This window comes from Plectropomus leopardus, chromosome 24 (genome assembly GCF_008729295.1).
Source record: "Plectropomus leopardus isolate mb chromosome 24, YSFRI_Pleo_2.0, whole genome shotgun sequence".
Taxonomy (NCBI): domain Eukaryota; kingdom Metazoa; phylum Chordata; class Actinopteri; order Perciformes; family Serranidae; genus Plectropomus; species Plectropomus leopardus.
This window is the reverse complement of record NC_056486.1, coordinates 15,652,323-15,661,296: the sequence shown is the minus strand read 5'-3', so window position 1 is coordinate 15,661,296 and position 8,974 is coordinate 15,652,323.

Sequence of the window (8,974 nt, the reverse complement as noted above, 5' to 3'; positions counted from 1 at the left end):
ATTAAAAATCACAAGAGAATTACCTTAAAAATAAATTAAAAAAAGAAATAAAATAAAATAAGAAAGTAAAAAAAACAAGGGCCCTGAAAATGTGCTTAAAAATTCTAATAATTCTGCAACATATTTCTTTCGTTATATTAATAAGATTTTTCTTCTTTTTTTCGTAGCTGTTTGCTAATTTCTTGCAATTTTTGGAACTAATTTCTCACCATGAGCATGTTGTTTTTGAAAGAAATTGCACCAATTTCTCCAGATTTGAAGGTTTAAATATTTGTAAAAGCAACACAAGAAAAGTGGTGTCGCTCCAGGTTTCTAAGGGTTAACTAAAAAAAAAAAAAAAAAAAAAAAAACGTATGGAGAAGATATTTTTCTGTTTGAACACACGCAGTCAGAACACAGTCACATTGTGTTAAAGCGCCAGAGACTCTGCTGCTGTCCTCGGTGCAATCCAGTCCTCATCCTTTCATCTCTGCTCATGTCTCTGTCCCCCGTCCCCTCGCTGAGCGGGCTTTAGCGGAGGACCCCGCTGGAGCCGCCCGGCGCCGCCGCTCTCTCAGGCTGCTCAAATAGGATTTCACTGCACTTCCATCCACTCAGTGCCTTCCTGGCCTTTCATCCTCGAGTAGGGGGGAGTCCTCTCTGCTTTTTTTTCCCCTCCTCCTGCTCACACACTCTTCACTCTGTTCTTGGACATGTCATTTGTCCTCTCCCGGCTCTTTTCTGTGCTTTATTTGTCTTTGCACGCGCGCATTTCCCGTCAGCAGTGTAAAAAAAAAAAAAAAGAAAAAAATGTCACTGGGTTTTTCTTGCATCCACGTTTTGTGTGTCCGATGTGTAAATGTGTGAACTTGTCAAATAAAGAAAATCCCCGAAAACAAAACAAAAATGCGTAATAATACTGCAATTCTTTTTTTTTTTTTTTTTAATCTTGAATTTGATACTGTGATTTGTTTTCAGATGTGCTCCACTTTTTTTTTTTCTTTTTTTTTTTTTTTTTTTTTAGGATTTTTCCGAGTGTATGCGCTGCCTCATTTTAACCCTCTGAAACCTGAGCAGATTTCTTTCAAAATCACAGAGAGAGAAGGGAAAAAAAAAAAGACCCAAAAATTAGCCGAAGTAATTTTGTGAAAAATATCTTAAAATTTTCGAAAATTGAATGAATAAGTAAATAAAAAAATGGATAAATAAACAGAAAAATCAATAAATAAATTAACTGATGAATAATAAATATAAAAGAAAAACAAGTTAAAAACAATGAAGTCACCTGGAAATAAATGTGCTTGAAACCTAATAATGATACTGTAAAATATTTTAAATGTATAATAAAGATAAGTTTCTTTTGTAAATGTTCCTTCGTTTTGAAAAAATAAAATAATTTCTTGAAATTAGCAGAATACTGCTTTTCAAGTTGTTCAAAACAGATTAGAATAGATTGTGCTGTTTGTTTAAAGAAAAACACTCAAGAAATGGAAATTTTATGTGACTTTAGGTCATTTTTGAACAGAGAGCGCCACCTAGTGGGCTCAGAAAAAGACATAAAATGGCTTTTAAGGTATCATTTGGCAACTAAAATATGATTGAGTAATATCATCCAAAATATCATAAAGTTATAGTATTGTATGTCGTCCAAAATACCATCAAAAAGTCATAGTACTGCATAATGGTATGAAAACCTCACACTGTACTATGTCATCCACCGCAGCACAAAATAGTCACAGTACATTGAATCACAACAGAGTGGATTAATGGTCATTTTTCTTAAATGTGGTTGAAGAAAAATGACTGTTTTTGGCGTTGAAGGAGGAGTTGAGGAGCCTCGCAGTCTGGAGGAAGAAGCTGTTTCGGATGTCTTTTTCCTGACGGCACTAAGGTATGTGACTATAAATGGTTAAAAAAAACTTCAAAGTGTGATATATTGTTCAAAAAATGAGGAGAAATGCACAGTATGTCGTCGTCTAAACATAATAAGACGCCCTAAAATTCATTAAAGTGTCAAAGTCTTCCAAAAATCCATAAAACCTTCATAAATATGATGTCCTAAAATCGATTATATCATTGACAATTGAATGAAAACGTCATAGTATATTAAAAAAAATGACAAAAACAACACAGTAAAGTATGTCGTCTGATAAAATAAAATATAATAAAATAAAAATCAAAACGTCATAGTATGTTGTTTAAAAATGTATCAAACTCCATAGTACAATTTGTCATTTAGAAAATGATGAAAATGTAACAGTACGTTCAAAAAATGAAGAAAAGTAACTCAAAAAATGTCCAAAATCGATAAAAACTTCAGTTTCAAAAAAGTAAAAACTTCGTAGAATAGTACGTAGTCCAAAAAATTAAAAGAAACGGCTTACTATTCAAAAATTGTTAAAAAAAATATATGATAATATAGCATGTTGTCCAAAAAATGATAAAAAAATATCAATAAATTCTAAAAAAACATCGTAGTAAAATATTTCATCCAGTAATCATCAAAATGTCATAGTATATGAGATATATATATATATATATATATATATATATATATTCTTGTGACATTTTATACTACACTTTGAAGTTTTTGTATTTTTGCTTTGTATTTGTTTTTTTAGAATTTATTGATTTTTTAAATACTTTTTTATTTGCATTTTTTTTTTAAATTAAATACTTTGCTAAGACTTTTTTTTTGCATTTTTCGGATTTTTTTTTATGACTACCTTTATTATAACTGTCGCATTTTCTATGGCATGAAAATATTTTTCTTGTCTTTTTTAAATCGAATACCATACTATGAATGAATACCAACCATAAATATATACTATATTATGAAGTTTTTGCTTTTTTTTAGAACATACTATTCCATATTTTTAGCACATATGTACTTTCATGGTTACTTTTTTTTTTATACCTTTTACAGTTTTTACATGACATAATGTACTATGACTTTTGCTGCATTTTATTGACTTACGATGACATTTTTCTCTCATTTTTATGATTTGTGTTGCATTTTTATGACACGCAATATTTATAACTTACAACTACTATACTAGGACATACTGTACTTTGACTTTTTTGCAATTTTTTTCAATATATGTTGACTTTTTGCTTTTTCTCTTTTAAAAAATATGACATATGAGAATAGTCCCCCTGACAAAATGTGAAAAGAGCAGCTCATCAGATAACGCAGGCTTCAATCTTGTGTCAGACGAGTGGTTGCAAAAGATACCGTCATATCTTTGAGGAGGCAGTTTTTTTGTATTTTTCTTTTTTTTTTTCTGGTTCGGGGAGAAAAAGTCATCACCTCACTGAATGGAGCGAGGCATTAAATATGCACGAGCTTCTGTATTATAGTCTGAAAATCCACTGAAGCAACAGCGATTTTAAGTTTCTAATTGATTTGTGAAACGGCTGTAATCCAAAAGCTATGCATCTAAATACTGCATGCCAGCTTCTTTTTTTGTTTCTTAAAAGAAAATCCTCCTTTTCTTTCTCTTTCAGGGACTCGGCCAAAACAAATAAGTCGTCTACGGGCAAGGTGGCACAACTTTAAATGGATTTCTCTATTCTTGACACCAAGCAAAAGCATATCTTGAGTCTGCATATCTCCAAAGAGCAGGCGACGGCTCGGATTGCCAAGAAGGCTCGAGCACGGAGGAATGCCAAGATCGCGAGGAAGTAGTTCTTCTGGATGCCATTTCTGCATTACGCTGCCAGAGCGTGCAACCTCGACTTGAACCGAAAGGGATTTTTTATGGAGATGAAGATATCGGAGGCCTCTGACCAGGAGAGGCTCTGACGGTGAGCCTCCTCGCTGCTTCCTCAGTGATGCAAATAGGCCTCATGTTTTATTCAGCCGTGGAGCGATGAGTGATAAATGTGATTACGGGAGGCAGGTAATTTTTTAAAAAAATATATATATATTTTATATTTTAAAAATATTTATTTAAATTTAAAATATTTATTTTATTTTTAAAAATAATTTTTAAATATAAAATAAAATGATAAAATTACAAAAATATAAAATTTAATATTATTTTAATTCTGGTAATTTTCCAGTATTTTCTTTTTTTTTAATTTTCTGATGATTTTCTTTTTTTTTTTTTTTTTTACATTAATGTTTAGTCAGTTTTCTTGTTGTAATTTGCAGTACAATTTATGCCATGTTTTGAAAGAAATCCAACTAATCTTCTCGGTTTTTAAAAGGTTTAAAAGTAACTTCGGTGTCACAGGACTTCGTTAATATTTATAAATGAAGTTTTTATTATTTTTAAATTAACTTTGTTTAAACATTATTTATATTATGAGATAGACCTCTACCTTTTAGACATTTTTTAACTTTCTAACTGGCTTAAAATGAATAAATAAAAATAAATAAATAAAATAAAATAAAACAAAAACTTGAAAAAAGTATTGAAATAACTATCAGTGATACTAACAATAATAATTAGGATTATTAATATTATTATTAATAATTACTTATATTAAATAATGTGAATTAATTTACATCTCGTGAAATGTGGACCGTTTTTTTTTTTTTTTTTTTAATAGTATAGTATGCCATAGAAAATATTTTTTAAAAAAGTCATATTTATTCAAAACAAAAAAATAGTATAGTATAGCATAGCGCAAAATGCAAGTTAAAATTAATTTGGCATAAAAATTTTAAAAATTTAAAGGAAAAAATTAAACTGTTGCGTGCGTTAAAAAAATGCTAAAAGTCAAAGTGTATTATAGCATGTCATAAAAATGAAAAGGTCAGATATTAGTCACTTAAAATGAGCAGGACATTAAAGGGGTATATACATGTATATGTATATGTATGCATACTATAAAAAAAGACTAATAAAGCTTATTGAAAGAATAGCTGGAGGTGCAGGGGATCGGTAGTAACAGCAGCAGTCATTAACTCTACAAACGTGTGCTTTAATGTGACATCTCTCATCTCACTTTCCGCCCCCGGCCTATAATCAATGCATTATCTCCAAAGCACGAGGAGACATGGGTAATTTATCATTTTACTAATTCATAATTCAAATGCTGCTGCAGCACTGATGCAAACAGCCCTAACAACACCCGAAAACACACACACACACACACACACACCGTTCATCTCCAGGTTAAGAGTGCGCTCCAAAAAAGCGACGCTGCTCTTTCTGATGTGAAATTCAAAAACAAGCTCTCCTGTATCTCTGTGAGTGTGTGTTTACCTGCAGAGTGTCCCCGTGACCGCATCCCCATCACCTGTTTATCACGCCGCCGCCGCACAAGGTGTTTACCTCTGCCGAGCACACGCTGTTATTTTCTCACCGCGACGCCGATGAATATCTGTGGATACATCAAGCACACAGCAGCAGCTACTGTCACTTTTGCTTTGGATTGGCTTTTATTTATCACTTTTTTTTTTTTTTTTTTTTTTTTTTTAGTTTACTGAAGTGACTCAGAGAACTGAACACAAATATTACAGATGACAAAAATATTTCCAATAATATAATTATTATTATAAATTATTATTATTATTATTATAAATCTATAAATTCTACCTTACATTTTAAGCAGATTTTTATTACTTTTTATTTTTTGTTTTTTGTTTATTGTATCAACTTGGTCTAATTTTCCGATTTTTGTTATATAACATTGACAATTTATTTTTTATTTTTATTTTTATTTTTACCAATTTTATACAGATTCTTTTTTTTTTTTACTATGTTTTAGTTTGCTTCTATTCATTTTTATTTATTGTTATGTTAATTATATTTATTTGAGTTACTTTTATTTTCAGATTTCTTTTGCGCGTTTTAGAAAGGATTATACTATTTTTTTAAATAAACTGATGTATTTTGTAACGTATTTTATAATGTGCATTTTTTTCAAAGGTATTTCTCAGTATGGTTGAAGGCAGTGAGTTGGTTTTTGTGTGGTTTTTTAAAACGTTTTAAAGGCGTTTTTTTTCATTGAAAGATCATTTGGAGCATATACTAGAGTGTTTTCTGTGTGAGGGAAATTTTTTTTTTGACAGCTTACTGTGTCCCTTAAAGCTGCTGACATAAGGACAAACACAAAAAACACAAAAAAAATCCATGAGGCTTGGAAGCTCCGCCCACTTCCTGTCTAGGACGTCTGATTGGCTGGCCTCGCTGTTCATCATCATTCTTGTCTTTTTTTTTCTCTTTTTTTTATTCCGGAAAGCTCCACAGGTTCTGTAACCTGATTGGCTGCTGCTGAGTGACTGACAGTAGGCGTTTTCTTAAACTGACCAATGGGAAAACGGCCTGAGGCTGTGTGGTGACCAATGGGAGAAGGGCTCGCTCTGTTGTACTCAAAAGTGCTAATACCACACTATGAAAATACTCTATAACAAGTAAAAAGTCCTGCATTCAAAGTGGTACTTCAGTAAAAGTCAGTATAATCAGGAAAATGTATTAAAGTCTTTAAAGTTAGAATTCCCAATGCAAAAGTCAAAAAAAAAAAAAAAAAAAAAAAATCCCAAAAAACTCAAAATTATTAGAAAACGAAAGTTCAACAAACTCCAAAATTCAAAACTATTAAAAAATACAATGTTGCTGTAAATTATTGACAGTTACCGTAATAAATATAAATAAATACAATAATAATAATAAAATAAAATAATTATTATTATTATTATTATTATTATTTAACAACTAAAGAAAAAAAATCTACTTTGCAAAAATAGTTTCTTTTTTGTGGGTTTTTTTCCCCATCAAAAACATGGCATTTCAAGTGTTACAATTCTGAAAATTAATGAATATTTGACATTTCTGATTAGGACTGGTGCTGGTCTAAAAATGAATTCAGTGGAAGTATGAAATTGTACTATTGCATAATACTTTTTACAGCCTGGTTTCAAGAAGCACGCTATATTTTTGGCTCGATGCCTTCGGTTTCTGACAAAAAAAAAAAAAAGCTTCAGAAGAATGAAGACACGAACGATGCAAATTTTCGTTCGTGTCTTAAAACCTTCCTGTGATAAACAAAAAGAGAAAAGTCCAAAACAAGATAATGACCCAAAAAATGCTGAAAATGTAAAAAAAAATATACTGTTTTTAAAAAAATAATTTTTTTTGTTGTCTGTACATTTTCCCCTAGTTTATTTATTTTTTAAAATAATTTTTATAAGACAGAAGTAGATTTGATCATTTGTCAGTGTTTTGAGGAATAGTTTTTAGAATATTTTGGGGAACACAGCACTGCAAATATTTCAAAATAAATTGCCTCGTGTCAACAACTGATGGGACTGTGTCCACAGGGGACATACAAATAAACTTGATTTTTAGTACTTCTTGTTACCTGTACTTTTTGTTACAGCTGTATTTTATTTGCTGTATTTTATTTTTATATTAATTTTAAGAAATTTCCCTTTTATTTTGGATGCTGTACAAAGTTGCTGCCAGTGCAAAACTAAATGTTAAATGTTAAAAAAACCTAAACTTTAAATGTAAATGTTATATCTAAATGTCAAATGTGAAATCTAAATATTAAATACTCACGTCAAGTCCTTTATGGATTTTAATTTTCTCATTTCAAATAAAAAATTTGTCGGTTGCCATGTCACAGAACATCAAGCTCTTATTTTGGTAAATCTGCCAAGCAGCAGTGTGCAAATAAGCTCAATATTTAGAATCAAAAGGAGAAGATTTAAGACTTATGTGTTCAATCTTAACGCTAATCTAACACTTAGATTTAAAATTTGGGACTTCGAACATATAACATTTTGATTTTTAACATCTTAGATACAACATATTTCATATAGATTAAATATTTAAAATTAAGATTAAGCATATAACATTTAGATTTAGAATTTAGGTTTAATATTCAACTTTTAGATTTAATATTAAACCCTAACCCTAACCCTAACCCTAACCCTAAACAATTTGTATCTGTAACATTTGGATTTAACATAACATTTAACATAACAAAACACGTAGATTTAAAATGCAACATTTTGATTTAACATATTACTTATAGATATAACATTTTGATTTAACAAATAACATTTAGATATAACATTTAAATTGAGATTTAATATTTAACATTTAAATTTAACATTTAGATTCTACTTGAAACATTTAGATTTAAGACTTAGTGTAACATTTACTTTAATTACTGTTTGAGAAAATTATTTAAGCTATTTTTTTACTCTCAGCTGCTCTGGGTGTTTAGTATTAAATCTAAATTCCAACTCTTAAATTTAAACATTTCATGTTAAATCTAAATCTTCGATCCATGGCAATAATACCAAAAAAATGCAAAAGTCTTCACACATTTTGAGTGTCATAATCAACATTGTTAAATATTTTTAAGTGAAAAAAAAATCAAAGCATTATTTTTTATTATGGGCTTAATTGTAATTTTCAGTATTTTCCACCTAATGGCATCATTATTACCATATTTGGCGAAAATACATGATATCTCCACTAGATGTCACAATCCATGTCATATCCCAGGATGTGATCCTCATCATATAAAAAAAATAAATTAATTAAAAAAAAAAAAAAAAAAAAATCTTCTTTGGATTTAAAATTATTCACTTATTCACTTTGTGTTTTTTTTTTTTTCTTTTTTTCATCTAAAAACATTTTAAAACATTTAAACATTTAAAGGGTTAAAATAAAAAAAAAATGTTGTGCACAGATAGGAGATAATATATAAAAATCAGTGTTGCTGCTCATCATTGCAATATCCTAAAAAAAAAAAAAAAAAAGAAAAAAAATCTACTTAAATATTGAAAATTTATATATTTTTTTTAAAATTCTAAAAACATAATGGCACTGTGAAAAAACCTTACATTTAAGGAGTTAAAATTCTGAAAATTAATTATTTGATATTTATGATTGGAACTAATGTTGGTGAAAAAAAAAAAATAATTCAATAAAAGTAGAAAAATCATATTACTGTATAATATTTTTTTGTAGCCTGATTATAAAAAGCACATTTTGTGTGTAATATTAAGGGATTAAACTTGATTCTG